This window comes from Callospermophilus lateralis, chromosome 6, assembly GCF_048772815.1.
Source record: "Callospermophilus lateralis isolate mCalLat2 chromosome 6, mCalLat2.hap1, whole genome shotgun sequence".
Classification (NCBI taxonomy): domain Eukaryota; kingdom Metazoa; phylum Chordata; class Mammalia; order Rodentia; family Sciuridae; genus Callospermophilus; species Callospermophilus lateralis.
The window spans coordinates 57803701-57818884 of record NC_135310.1 but is presented as its reverse complement, the minus strand read 5'-3'; the positions used below and the strand labels follow the sequence as shown (position 1 = coordinate 57818884).

The 15184-nt window shown below is 38.8% G+C and overlaps 1 protein-coding gene across 4 annotated transcripts in view; it reads right to left on the bottom strand.

The window, feature by feature from the left end:
- The window catches only part of Pdss2 (decaprenyl diphosphate synthase subunit 2), a 256744-nt gene that overhangs the window by 31342 nt on the left and 210218 nt on the right, over positions 1–15184 (bottom strand). The window lies entirely within an intron of this gene.

Sequence of the window (15184 nt, the reverse complement as noted above, 5' to 3'; positions counted from 1 at the left end):
TTTTTTAAACGGGTCTGCATTTCTTTGTTTATAAAGTAAGAGTTCCGGAACAGACCAGAAGTTCCCAAGTGCTGGGCTCTCTCCACTAGCTGTCTTGGAATCACCTGGGCAGTTTGTGAAAAATGCAGATTCCCAAACTCCTATCTATGGGATTCTGACTTGTTTGAGGATCATTGGTCTGGTCACTATCTAATGTCCTTTCCAACTTCCGTTTCTATGTGCATCAGTGTTGACTTCAAAGGCTAAAAGAGAACAACTATATAAACTCCTTAAGTGTCAAGGAGAATGCAGTACTGTAACTCCCCCACCCCCTTTCTGACATCTGCCACTTATCATGTATATTTCTAGCAGAGCAAGATAGTATTAAAATAACTTTCTTACTGGGACCCAAAATAGGCTGATATAAAATAAATGCAGACTGTATTCCAACAGCAGCAGCCCTGTACCTCTTCCTGCTACACTGTTCGTCTCCAGAAGCCACTGTAAATTCTACCGTACACGGCAATTCCCCGAGGGCTTCATTACGAAGGTCTTTAAAAGGGATTCACTCATCTCTTTGCCTCCTGTAGGTGTGCTTCTCGTCAATCCAGGTCATGAGAAAAGAAAGTAAATTTTCCCAGTCTTTAGCAGTTCACAGAGAATGTGTGGTTTGAACCTTGTTTTATCTTTAAAAAATGTGCGAAGAGACAAGGGAGCATGCCAGTGCTATGACACTGGAGGCCTCCTCAGACAGCCATGGCGAGCGCTGTAAAACAATGTTCCCTACAAAAGCAAAAAAGGGCCAGCACTCTGATTGAGAGGATACACAAAGGGATTAATTCCAAAGGTTTATATGCCGGGCTCTGCAGACCAAAAGCAGACAGATTCCCTGTTGGTAAGTAATGGATGTACAATGTGGTCTTTTACTTTAAGAAACAAATGCTTTTTTATAAGTCAGGTAACAAAGAAGGATTGGATGACATAAATGAACTATTTCCAATTTCCAACTACTATTATCTGGACTTGAAAGTTGGATATGGGGACACCTTTTTCTAAATGCAGAAAACTAATATTCGAACAGCAGGGAGTCCAGAAATTGCTAGAGGCTGATCATTTCTACTTATTAGGTTATTCTTCCCAAATGTTACCAGCTAAATTTTGGATTAAGTCACTTTTAAGGATTTTCTTTTTAAACCTCCAAGGCAAACTACTTCCCTTCCCCCAACTTTTTAGTTAAAAGAATAAAATGAACACCCATTTGCCCTCCACCTAGGTTTACTGGTTGCTAATTTTTATCATCCATCTCTCTTTAGATAGGACAATTTAAGAGTAAATTGAAGACATCATCATGATCATCCCTAAATACTCTATGAGAACAAGATATGCTCCTACATAATGATGTCAACAAGCCCATTATCACATCTGACAAGTTTGCCCTTTATCATAATATTATTTGAAATGCAATTCATATTCACATTTCTAAATTGAACCAATAGGGGTTAGGGTTATGGCTCAGTGGTAGAGTACTTGCCTAGCATGCATGAGGCACTGGGTTCCATCTCCGGCACCACATAAAAACAAACAAATAAAATAAAGGTATTGTGTCCTTCTACAACAACAACAACAACAACAACAACAAAAATATATTAAAAAAATAAATAAATTGAACCAATAGTGTCCTGTGGAACTGTTCTGATCCCAAATGAAGACTGAATTAAAAATCATACTTTGCCTCTGGATATCATCTTTTTAACCCTTTCTATTCTAGAATAGCCCTAATACCATTACCTTTTTGTCTTTATAATGCTGACATTTTTAGAAGGAGTCCGGGTCAGTTGTCTTTTTTCTCCTGATGAGATTCAGGTTAAATATTTTTGGCAAGACAACTACACAGGTGATACTGTATACTTCTCTTTTGATTACAGCAGGAATCACTCAGTATCAGCCTGTCCCATTACTACTGAAATTAAGTTCGTTTGTTGCTTCCCTATATATTTACTAAGTAATCTGTTGGGTGCTTTGAGTCTATGTGAGTGTCCAGTTCCCTACTAACCATTCATCCAATTATTTTAACTGATTATTTTATGTGAAAAGAAAAAAAAAGATTACATTGATGGCTGCAAAACAATCATGTTTTAAAGGTCTTTTGCTTTGACACTGGCAGAAATGTTGATTCCTTTAGAAGAAAACAGGTCTTCCTGAAAATACATCTCTGGGTATTTGCACTGGTATTTAGAGGGAGAGTTGAGTTTATATGCAAAAAAGGAGGTGTTGGGGGGACACAGAATGGGAGGAAGGCTACCTTTACCCTCTTTGCAGAAGAGTTTGTGTATAGTGTATGCAGAACAAAAAATGGTAACCAATCAGAAGTCTACTAGCTTTGAAGTTAGAGCGAAAACCACTGAGTTTTGGATTGGTAGGAGCAAGCCTTCTGTTGTTAGGCTCCCAGTGACAAAAACTGGAAAGGTACCAGAACACAAAGGTACAAGCCAGGGCTTCTCTTTGCTATCGTAATCATTCTTGTCTACTAAGAATAGAGCACAGAGCATCTGTAAGGACGTTAACACCATTCAGAACTATGGCCTTCTCACTCTACATGCTCACCATTGTGAGCTCAGAGGTTTTCTTATTTCTTTGCAACCTGTTGTTTTTTTTTTTTTTTTTTTTTTTTTTTTTTTGTGGTGCTGGGGACTGAACCACCCAGGGTCTTGTGCAAGCGAGGCAAGCACTCTACCAACTGAGCTATATCCCCAGCCCCTGCAACCTGTTTTTCTTGCTATGCCTTCTTGGAATCTGGAAGAAACATGAAATTTAAGGTTGCAAAGCTTGAGTAAGAAAAAAAGAAAAAAAATCTACCCAGATCTCAGAAAGGCCATAAGCAAGGAAATCAGTTTGGTAGCAGAAAGGAGTAGTTTCTTCCAGTAGTAAGGTCCCAAGGCAATGGCTGTCAACAGATGGTACACTTACACCATGTTGAAAACCTAACTTAAACCAGTTTTGGCATTTTATTTTTCTTTTCTTATTAATGGCATTTTTCTTCTTTTATTCAACTTCAAAATTTTGGTTTTGGTCTCTGACTATCCCATTCCCAGTTCATACCTTCCATCTTGTATCATCAGTTTTCCTGTCCTATATATTTTCTCTCTGAAAAGAATTTTACACTGAACTTCCCTACCTTCCAACTCTTAGGAGCAACCCTTTGGGACATTTCCTCCTGTTTTTAACAGGTTTCCCAAAGCATCTTAACTGATCTTCTTGTCTCTAGTGAATCTCCCTGTTCCTTTTCTCCCATAAGGTAGCCAAATTGAGTTCCCTCAAACACAGTTTAGACTAACACTGACATAAACACTTTCAACATCTGCTTCATGACTTTTTTTTTTCCCTTGGCCAAACCACTTTCATTTATAACTTTAATGTACAATATTAAGTCTATAATTCTTGAAATTCTCACTTGGTTCCTACTTGTAAAGAGTTGAGTCTACACTTTCAGTCTTCATCATCAGGATGGATAACTAATCTGTCCATTGAGAGATATCTGAATATGTAAAGTGACCCAGCATAGCATGTGAATCAAGGTAAAAGTACCAGAAAAATCTAGAACCACAAGGTTGGATCTGGATCTCCAGGGATCTGGTCAGCTGGGAAAACTGCCTATCCCAGGGCCGAATGTGCACACCCTTGCCAGTATGACCAACTCTACCATTTCTGGCCACCTGAGCGCCACAGCCTCTGAAGAGGTGGCCTCTGTTGCCAGCAAAAATGTCATCCCTGGGTCAGGGTTGACATGTTACCTGCACCCAGACAGTCATCCCCAGTTGCCCCACTGCTGGGAGCCATCAGCCAAGTAGGTATGACAATTTTCTTGCCAGCTACTCCCATGCTGTCTAGTGGAAGGACTCTTGAAAGGTGACCTTGCTCAAGGACCAGGGCGGATCCGTGTTTAGGGTGTCCCCGGTTTAGCATAATAGGAGATTAGGGTGTTCCCCCTTTAGAATAGGGCGTATCCTGCTGCTGAGTTCCTCTTGAGTTCTTAGGGTCAGACGGTATATTTGGGAGACAGAAGCCCAGTGGAGTGTGGATTTGGGCAGAGAACGTGGATTCCCCCAGAACGTGTTTGTAGACGGCCGGTGTGAGATCGGGAATAAAGAATTGCTGTTTGAATCTACAAGCTGTGTGGTGGCTTGTGATTTGTGCCCAGCCAGAGACTGCGGCACCCCACCTTGCTTGATTCATGATTTTGGAATCAAGTTCATTTTCCATAGGCAAACATCCCAGAATCTTTTTTCTTTTTTAATTCAGGTAAAATTCATATAACATTAAAAGTTATCATTTTAGATCCCCCATTCCCCCCGCAGTGATACTAGGGATTGAACCCAATGTCTCTGAGTTAAATCCCTTCCCCTTTAAAAATTTTTCTTTGAGGGCTGGGATTGTGGCTCAGAGGCAGAGCCCTTGCCTCACAACTATGAGGCACTGGGTTCGATCCTTAGCACCACATCAAAATAAAGAAATAAGTTAAATAAAGGTATTGTGTCCATCCACAACTAATATATATATATATATATATAAAATATATAAATATATATATTTCTTTATATAAATATAGAAATTTTCTTTGAGACATAATCTTGTTAAGTTGCTGAGCCTGGCCTCAAAGTTGTGATCCTTCTCAGTCTTCTGATCTGCTGGGACTATAGGCATGCACCACCGTGCCAAGGTCATTTTAACTAGTTTAAAGGCAACATTCAGTGACATTTAATACATTCCCAATACTGTACAGACTTCCCCATTATCAAGTTCTGAACATTTTTTTGTCACCTCAAAAGGCTATCTATATCCATTAAATGTTCACTCCCCATTTCCCTCATCCCTCAGCCCCTGGCAGCCACTAATATAATTTTTGTCTTTATGGATTTACCTATTCTGGATATTTAACATACATTCAGTCATATAAAATGTAATACTTTGTGTCTGATTTTTTGTTTAGCATAATGTTTTCAAGGTTTACCCAGGCTGAAGCAGGCACTGATATCGCAGTATTCCACTATATACATACACTACATTTGTTTATCTACGCGTCAGTTGATGAACAATTAGGCTGTTTCTGCCTTTTGGCTATTTGAATACCTGTTATTTCTGAGTAATTCTTCATCTGTCCCTTGCACTGCTCCCACTCAAATCATAAAACTTGCTTTTCTTTGAAAATACTAAATGCCTGTCCAGCAAATTACCTTTTCATGTCTTCCTTTGCCTAAGCTTTCAGTTTCTTCCTACATGACCTTCATATGTTGTCTAGTTCACAAACCCTTTCCTGATTTTCCCCACTGTTTGCAAATTCTTTTTCTTCTGAGCTCCCCAAATGGCATAACTTCTAGTATTCATATATTATTCTTATCCCTAACCCACAGATTACACCATGGATGAACTTCAGGCAGTTTACTGCTGCTTTCTTCTTTTTGTTTTGGCAGTACTGGGGATTAGATCCAGGGGTGCTCTACCACCAAGCTACATCCTTGGCTCCTTTTATTTTTTGAGAAGGTTCTCACTGAATTGCTAAGGCTGGCCATGACTTGTGATCCTCTTGCCTCAGCTTCCCCAGATGTTCAAATTACAGGTGTGTGCCACTATGCCATGCTTCTTCTTTTCCTTTCTTTTTTTCTTTGGAGATTAAACCCAGCACTATGCACATGTTAGGCAAACACTCGACTCATGGACTGCATCCCAGCTCCAATTTATTGCTGTATCTTCTGTTGTTAAGCACTTAATTTATCAAAAAACCTTAAGAAATATTTTTAATTTAGGACATACCTAGAGTTATTTCATAGTCTGTGATTAGACATATGGTTCTTTTTTTGGGGGGGGTACTGGGGATTGAACTCAGGGGCACTTTGCCCTATTTTGTATTTTATTTAGAGACAGAGTCTCACTGAGTTTCTTAGTACCTCGCCATTGCTGAGGCTTTGAACTCGTGATCCTCCTGCCTCAGCCTCTAGAGCTGCTGGGATTACAGGTATGTACCCCCATATCCAGTATACATATGAATCTTTTAAGTGCCTGAGATGTACACCTTCTATGGTAGAGGAGAATGAAATATTTATTCCTTTTGAAATGAATCAAAATACCTTAGGTAACTAGAAGAACACCACTTGTGGTATTAATGTGGACTTTCTGAATGTATATATTCTTTTTTGTTTAAGAATCTCCATGTGTTATTGTTGTACACACGCGCTTTGTCTTTGTTTTGAATAAGGAGCAATAGCAGGATATATAGAGACAAGTGAGAAATAGCATAGCAATGGTAATATGTAGTATACTTAAGGTGTTTTATAGCTGGTTATGACAGTGTCAGAATGTCACAAGCCTAAGTGACATTTCAGTACTTTCAAGAATAGCCAAGAAAATATAATAGTAATTCTTATTTCTTCAGGTGACTTATAATGGCAGCAGAAAACTAGAAGGATCATTAAAAATAAAGCTTGCTGACCTGCAATAGCCCCTGGACTCCCTGTGAGAGACAGAGCTTGGTGGTTCTCTGAAGGATTCTACTTTCTTTTATTAGGAATCAAAATGAAAATGGAGTAATGACTTTACCTCCCCAGGGTGAATCACCCATTCACTAACAGTATTTTTACCTGATCATTATTTTTCAGCAACTACAAATTTAAATTTAAAATTAAGGTAAGGAGGGATTTGTTGAATTTAGTATAGAGACAATGCTCAACAAATATTTTTCAGCTGTTTTGGGGTCCAGCCTTGTGTTCTTAACTGCCTCTTGTGAAGGGTACATATGTGTGCGTGTGCCCGTGGCCTAAGACTGTGATAAAAAGGTGATCTAATCTTAAAATGTTTGTGGGGAGGTGTTTTGAGAGATGGAGAAGAGGTGGCTGGGCCTGAAAGGAAAAATCCCAGAGGTGTTCTTCCTCCTAGCTTCACAATGATGTTGAACCTGTACTAAGAGAATGTGATCTCCTCGCTTCCTTGTCTCATCAATAATTCTCACTGTCTCCAAGCAGGAAATCAAAAAAGTAGATAGGACACACACAAACCTGTCTGGGCAGAGAAGGAAGTAATTTTACATTCTGATAGTAAGAAATCATAAGTGATTTCTATCATGGGGAACAAGGTTTTCCTATTTCTCAGTGTCAAAACTTGTATCAGTTTCTAATAGAGATGAATAATTTTCTAATTATTCTAATTACTCCTGTCTAAAAGATCATTTTCTTAAGTTTATCTTAGAGCTGAAAGGGACTTTAGAAATGACCTAGTTTAATGCCATCATTTTACAGAAAATAATAAAAAAGTATATGAGAAAATGTGATTAGGGTTACACATAGGTTGGCAGAGCCCAAACTAGAATCCAGGTCTTCCAAATCCTTGTTCTCTACGAGCCACTTCTACTATAATTAACTTGAGTTTTTTAATTTGACAAAACAGATCTGCTACCAAATAGCTTCACCCAGTGAAAGTCAGTAATACACACTTTCTTTTGGTACTGGGGATTTAATCCCGGGGTGCTTTACCACTCAGCTACTTTCTTGGCCTTTTTAATTTTTAAAATTTTGAAACACAGGGTCTTACTGTGTTGCTAGGGCTAACCTTGAACTTGAGGTCCTGCCTCAGCCTCCCAAATCACTGGAACTAAAATCATAGTCCACCATGCCTGGTCCATGCACACTCTTCTGGATAAATATTAATTGGGTTATTAGTTCAAGTAAGCCACTGTGCCAGGCACTAAAGGTAATTCAAAGGTAAATTTGCCATTATCCTTCAGGATCTTACAATCAAATTTAAAACTGGGAGAGGAAAGGGTCACAAAAATAAACAGAAAGGTAAATAACATGCAAAAATTGGAAAGGGTACTAGAAGTAACCTTGAGACTTAGAATGGAATGTCTCAGATGTTTTGCAAATTGCATTCCCTATCTCGGACTCCAAGGCATTCATAGAACAAGATCATACAGAGCTTTACAAAACATATATATTTCAATGTAGAAGATAAACTCAAGTAGTCTTCAATTTAGCCAGGCACAGTGGTACACACCTCTGATCCCAGCTACTAGGAAGCCCAAGGCAGGAGGATTTCAAGTTTAAGGATAGCCTGGGAAATTCAGTGATACTGTGTCTCAAAATAAAAATTAAAAAGGCCTTTTAGGCAAGGATGTAGGGGGAAAGGCACACTCATCCATTGCTGGTGGGACTGCAAATTGGTGCAACCAATCTGGAAAGCAGTATGGTCATTCCTTAGAAAACTTGGGATGGAACCACCATTTGATTCAGCTATACCACTCCTTGGTCTATACACAAAGGACTTAAAAACAGCATACTACAGTGATGCAGCCACTTCAATGTTTATAGCTGCACAATTCACAATAGCTAAAATGTGGAACCAACCTAGATGCCCTTCAGTAAATGACTGGATAAAGAAACTGTGGTGTGTATATACAATGGAATATTACTCAGCATTAAAAGAGAATAAAATTATGGCATTTGCAGGTAAATGAATACAGTTGGAGAATATCATGCTAGGTGAAGTAAGTCAATCCCCCAAAATCAAAGGCTGATGTTCTGATAAGTGGATGCTGATCCCTAATGGGGGGTGGGGGGTGGGAAGAATGGAGGAATTTTGATTGGGCCAAGGGGAGGGAGGGGAGAGGAGGGTGCATGGGGGTAGAGAAGGTGGTATATGTATGACTGCACATGTGGTGCGACTCTACATGTGTACAACAAGAGAAATGAAAAGTTGTGCTCCATTTGTGTACCATGAATCGACAGCTTTCTGCTGTCATGTATAACTGATTGGAACTAATAAAAAATAAATTAAAAGAAAAGGCCTTGGGTTCAATGCAGGATGGTGGGGGAGGTTTGGGGATGAGTGGGAGAGGCATAGGGAAGAGTCTTTTATCTGAAGAATGTTGCCCTGACAGAAACTAATTTACTACTTATTTGCTTCCATTTTCTCTTTATCAGTGATCCCTTTTGTGACTCAGGTAGATAGAAATAAGGAGAAAGGCCTGAAGCCATTGGTGCAAACCAAAGCAGGCCTGGGGGTGGCAATAAACTACCAGTCTTTCCTGAAGGATGAGGATTTAGAAATGACCACAGGATCTAGCTTGGAGGGTGGGACATCATTTTGTACAAAACATCTCAGGGTTTTCTGACCTCCACACTAGGTGTATTTGATTTATTTGAGTTATTGAGTTACTGCCCAAGATACAGGCTTCTTTAATGGATATCTGTTTGAATCTAAAATGCAGTTGCAGATAATAATTTTTGGGATGTTTCACCAGCTGCTGAGGAAATTGTGGACTGCTCTTGTCTATATTTACAACTTCGTAAGTTTTCAAAGAAACACAGCAGTTAAACATGTATCTTTGCTTTAAAATTCGTATCTATGTTATTCCTATGTGCACACTTACATAAGTGAATATCCAAGGGAGAGCTGCTAGCTGTCATTTAACACATTCAGCTGGATCTTTTCAACCAAAATGTAAATCTGCAACATATTCTAATGCAACCCAATTAGAGTTAGTAGCACCATCTGTATATATACTTTCAGTTCAGCTGTCAAAATACACACAAATACTCTCCAGTAATATAATATTCAATAGTGGTATGATATTTCATTGTACCATACTTCACTTAACCTTTTTCACACTTTTAAATGAGTCACTTTTCATTTTCTGCCTTTCATAATTAACATTTTAGTATATTTTTAAATATGCAAGTCTTTGCTTACATCTTTGAGATTTTTCTTAGGATTGACTCCTGGAAGTGTAATTACATTATATTTTTAATTTCAAAGTTTTAAAATGAAAACAAATGGGATAGGTCTGGGGGCTTAATTCAGTGGGAGAGTGCTTGCTTGCCTTGCATGTGTGACTGGGTCTGATCCTCAGCACCATAAAAACAAAAATAAAACAAATCCCAAAAAGGATACTAAAAAAGTCAAGCAGGACAAGACTTCTAAGAAAACAACATAGTAGTCTCTAGACTCCCTCTGTCTATCCATATCCTTTACTTCAGCTAGTTGTTCCGCTATTTATCTTCAAATATTGTCTTTTTAATTTAAAAAATTTCAACATCTATTGATTCTACACGAATGGAATATTTAGATCTCTTACATGATCAAACACTCTTCCTTCCACTCAACTGGTTGGATTCATTTGGTTTAATATTGGTTAAATCAATATTCAGTATTTAGGAGCCCAACTGGCGCCAGATAGTCACCATGAAGTTCAACCTCTTCATGACCTTGGACTGCAGCAAAAACCACAAAAGGCACTTCAATGTCCCTTTGCACTTGTGCAGGAAGAGCATGTCTTCCCTTCTCCCTAAGGAGCTGTGGCAAAAGTACAGTGTCCATTCCTGCCCATCTGTACGGATGACAAGGTCTGGGTGGTTTGAGGACACTACAAAGGTCAACAAATTGAGAAGCTAGTCCACATGTACAGGAAAAACTATGTCATCTACATTGAGGCACACAGTGTGAGAAGGCTGCAGACATAAATGTCCACATGGGCATGCACCGAGAAGGGTGATTATCACCAGGCTAAAACTGGACGAAGACTGGGAAAAGTTCTTGAATTCAAAGCCAAGACTCAATAAGCTTCAAGAAAAGCAAATATAAGGAATCACTTATTGAGAAAAAGCAAAATTGAATGTAACCTGTTGTGCAATCATGGGTTAACTAAAGACTTCTAGCCTAGCATGTGTTCCTTGGAACTTTCAAGATGTCTCTGGAATGTTTCATTTCCCTCTCATTTTGGCTCAATGAATCTACTTTTGCAATTTTGATTAACAATTTTATGAATAAAATTGGAAATGTTTCCCAATTCCAAAAGGCATTTGCTTCATTTTATAAATTAAATTCATTTATTACTTAAAACATCCAGGTTTTATATTTTATGCTATTATAAATATTATTTTCTTAGCTATATAGAATATTATGATTACATTTTCTTATACATTTTTAATTTTTCACTACATCTAATAATTATTTCATTTTATTCTATACATATACAGTATGTCTGTTTTAAAACATGACCTCCAAATTCTTTGACATTCTTGCTATATAAAGAGGTGAGGTCTATGATTTCTCACTTGATTCTGGGTAAGCTTATCCATGTCTTGATAAGAGACATGGAAATGGCACTGACTTTTGAGGCTGGTCATAAGGAAGATGCAGCCTCTGCCTTGCATGGTGGAATATCTGTTTACAGTTCTGAACATTTCACTATTCTGAGGCTGCCATGCTGTGAGGAAGCCAAGCTAAGTGGAAGAAGGGTCATGCATGAGCATTCTGGATGGTTAGCAGTTTAATTTTTAGGCATCTCAGCTTAGGTACCATTTATGAATGAAAGAGCTTCTAGATGATTTTAGTCTCCAGCATTGTTGTTACCTCCAGCACCTGACTTTTTCCAGCTAAGGGCCCAGATATCATGGAGCAGAGCCAAGTCATTCATTCCAGTGTGCTCTGCCCAAATTCACAACTCCCGGAATCCACAAACAAAATAAAATGGTTATTGTAGGTAGCTAAGTTTTGTTCTAGCAATAATAACTGGGACAGTTATTATTTAGTTTTCCTTCCTTCCCTCCCCTTCCCCTCCTCCCTCACCATCTCTTCCTCTTCTTTTCTCTCTTTCTTTTTCAGGGATTGAACCCAGGGATACTTATTTACTGTGCCACATTCACAGCCCTTTTTATGTTTTATTTAGAGACAGGGTCTCACTAAGTTGCTTAGGGTTTTGCTGGCTTTGAACTCACAATCCAATCCTCCTGCCTCAGCCTCCCGAGCTGCTGGGATCATAAGCGTTTGCCACCATGCAGGGCTGAACATTTAATTTTCTATGTATTTATAATTAATTCATCCCTGATTTGCAATATGATCAACCACATTGGGTGACTTATCAGTTCCATTTTTTTTTTCCTTTAAGATATTTCTCCAGGAGATCTCTGTCCTCTTGTCCCAGTGTAGACTGGGCATATAGCCATCAGCCTAGGACTTGCTGGAATGACAGGGCAGCACATTACTTAAGAATGCAGATTTTACAGCTGGCTGCCTAGGATTCACCACTTGCTGGTTGTAAGACTGTGTGCAAATTACTTAATCTCTCTACTTCAGATTATTCATTAGACCAGTGCTTGACTTACAGAAAGTGCTATTATTGTTGGCCTTATTATTATTTGTAACTCTTCCTTTTACATTGTCCTGGTAATTCCCAGGCCTTATGCATATGTCTAATCCCATAGTTCCTACACTCCTTGGCTTTTTCTCTGTCTTGGTTACTCCCCTGTCTTTATGGAGTACTCACCTGCTCCCTGAAACAAAGGTGCATGAAAGGTAAGTTTTTTGGAATCTTGTAGATGAGTTTAAAAAGTCTTCATATCATACTTGAAGATGACATGGCTGGCACAAAATTATAAATTGCAATTTCCTTTTTAGATTTTTTTTTTTTGTATTGGAGATTGAATCCATAGAGACTTTACCACTGAGTCACATCCCCAGCCCTTTTTATTTTTTATTTTCAGATAGGGCCTTGTTAAGTTGCTGAGGCTGGTTTCAAAGTTGCAATCCTTCTCTTGCCTCAGCCTCCCAAGTCACTGGGATTACAGGTGTGCACCACTGCACCCAATTTTCTCATTGAGTTTTGAAGATATTATTTCACTGTCTTGAAGGTTTCAGTGTTACAACTGAGATACCATTCTGATCCTTGCTCTTTTGTAAGAAAAAAATTTTTTTTCTAGAGATATTCTTTATCCCTATTGTTTTAAACTTTGATGATGATGTGACTTGGTGTGTTTCACATTTTTTTTTTTTTTTTTTTTTTTTGCACTAGGAAATTGAACCCAAGGTTTAATGCATGCTAAGCATGGACTCTATCACCCAAGTCCTGTCTGGATCTTTTAAAATTCATTATTTAGGTTACCACCATTTCAATCTGGAAACTATGGCACTTCAGCCTTCAGTTCTCAGAATGTTTCTTTGTAAAAATGTCTTTTTAAAAAAGTTAAAAGTTTATTAATAGCCAGGTATGGTAGTGCATGCCTGTAATCCCAGCGGCTTGGGAGGCTGAAGCAGGAGGATGGAAGTTTCAAAGCCAGCCTCAGCAATTTAGCAAGGTTGTAAGGAACCAAGTGAGACCCCATCATGTCAAATAATAAAAAAGGGTTGGGGATGTGACTCAGTGGTTAAGCACCCTTGAGTTCAATCCCTGCCCCGCCCCCCCCCCCAAAAAAAAAAAAAGTTACTTGTTTTTTAAGATTCTAAGGATTGAACCTGGGGGGTTGGTTGGGGGGAGTTTACTGCTGAGCCATATCCCCAACACTTTTAAAATTGTGAGACAGGGTCTTGCTAGGTTGCCAGGGGCTCAGTCTCCCAAGTAGCTGGGATTACAGGCATGTTCCATCATGCCCTGTGTACTTTCAAAATTTTATTAATTTTCTTTTTTTAAAATTTATTTTTTAGTTTTAGATGGACACAATCTTTATTTTATTTTTTTATGTGGTGCTGAGGATCGAATCCAGTGCTGCATGCATGCAAGGTGAGCACTCCACCACTGAGTCACAATCCCAGCCCCGAAAATTTGATTAATTTTCTCATCTCCATTTTCAGTTTTCTCTGAAACATTTTTTTCATTGTCAATGGACCTTTATTTTATTTATTTATATGCAGTGCTGAGAATCAAATCCAGTGCTTCACACATGGTAGGCAAACGCTCTGCCACTGAGCCACAACTCCAGTCCTCTCTGAGGCTCTTAATACATGCAAGATCATGTAAGATTTCCTGAAAGAGTTTTCTTATTTTCATATTTTTTTATTTTGCTCACTTTTCAGAAAGATTTTCTCATTTGTGTCTTTCATGTTCCTTCTGATTAAAAAAAAAAAAAATCTTGCTGGGAGTGGTAGCGCACCCCTAAAATCCCAGTGACTTAGGCAGGGGAGGTAGAAGGATTTTGAGTTCAAAGCCAGCTTCAATGAAAGTGAGGCACTAAGCAACTCAGTGAGACCCTGTCTCTAAATAAAATACAAAATAGGACTAGAGATGTGGCTTAGTGACTGAGTGCCCAGAGTTCATTCCCCAGTAGCCAACCCCCTGTTTCTCCCCCTGCCCCCGCAAAAAAACCCCTGTAATTATATTTTAAAATTCTGATTTCTTGTTTTGAGGATGTCTGTTTTTTGGGCACTGGGGATTATACCCCAGAGCATTCTACCTCTGAACTACATCCCCATTCTTTTTTTTTTTTTTTTTTTTTTTGAGACAGAGGCTTTCTAGGTTGCCTCGGCTGGCCTCAAACTTTCAATCCTTCTGCCTCAATCTCCCAAGTGGCTGGGATTTAGGTGTGTGCCAATGTGCCAGGCTGGGTTGTCCTTTTCTATATCTTTTTCTATATGTTACCTGTTTTTGTTTCATGGATTTAACATCTTGCGAAGCATACTATTAAGTGTTTCTAGAAATGTCTTTCTTTTCTCATAATTTTTGTTTCCTCTGGGTTCCCTTTTCATTAGTTTGCTTTTGACTTTTTCTTACAGAAGAGTCTTTTCTCAATGTCCTGTGGTCCTATGTTACCTTTCTGCTTCAAGTGAGTCAGCTGGAGATTCTGTTCACACTGAGGCTTGTCACTTGGTAGGGGATGGCTATAGGGAAGCTTGTGGATATGCATGTTTACTGAGAGGACCCCCAAACACACTCATCTGCAGATCTTTTCTCCAGAATTCAACAGTTTCCTAAGAAATGACTCCCAATTTTCTACCTGGTAAATATGAGGGATTTTAAGCTGGCGGCCAGCATTTTGAGAGTCCATGCAGAAAGACGATTGAGGGAGGAGAAATGTTATCTTTCAGAATGCAGATATTCATGTAGGCTCTCTGCTATAAATATGGCAGCTACCCCCACTTTCCCCACCCTCAGGCTGTGCCTGGTTTCCTAGTCAGAGCCTCAGATTAATCCAACCCATTACAACCATGAAGTTAAATAAATCCTGTGAGACTCTGGATAAAAAGCAAGAACTTCTGCACCAGAGTTTCTGTATTAAAATAAAACCAAAAAATTTCCTCATGTTTGACATCCCCAGACCCTCCCAAAATGTATGCAATTTACCTAATTTAAACGCCTTTACCCTTCCCACTTCATCATGCTGTTTTTTCTTTGATAATGCCTTAGAACAAGTGTTCAGGGTCCAAGTTTGTTTTAAAATAACCCAATGAG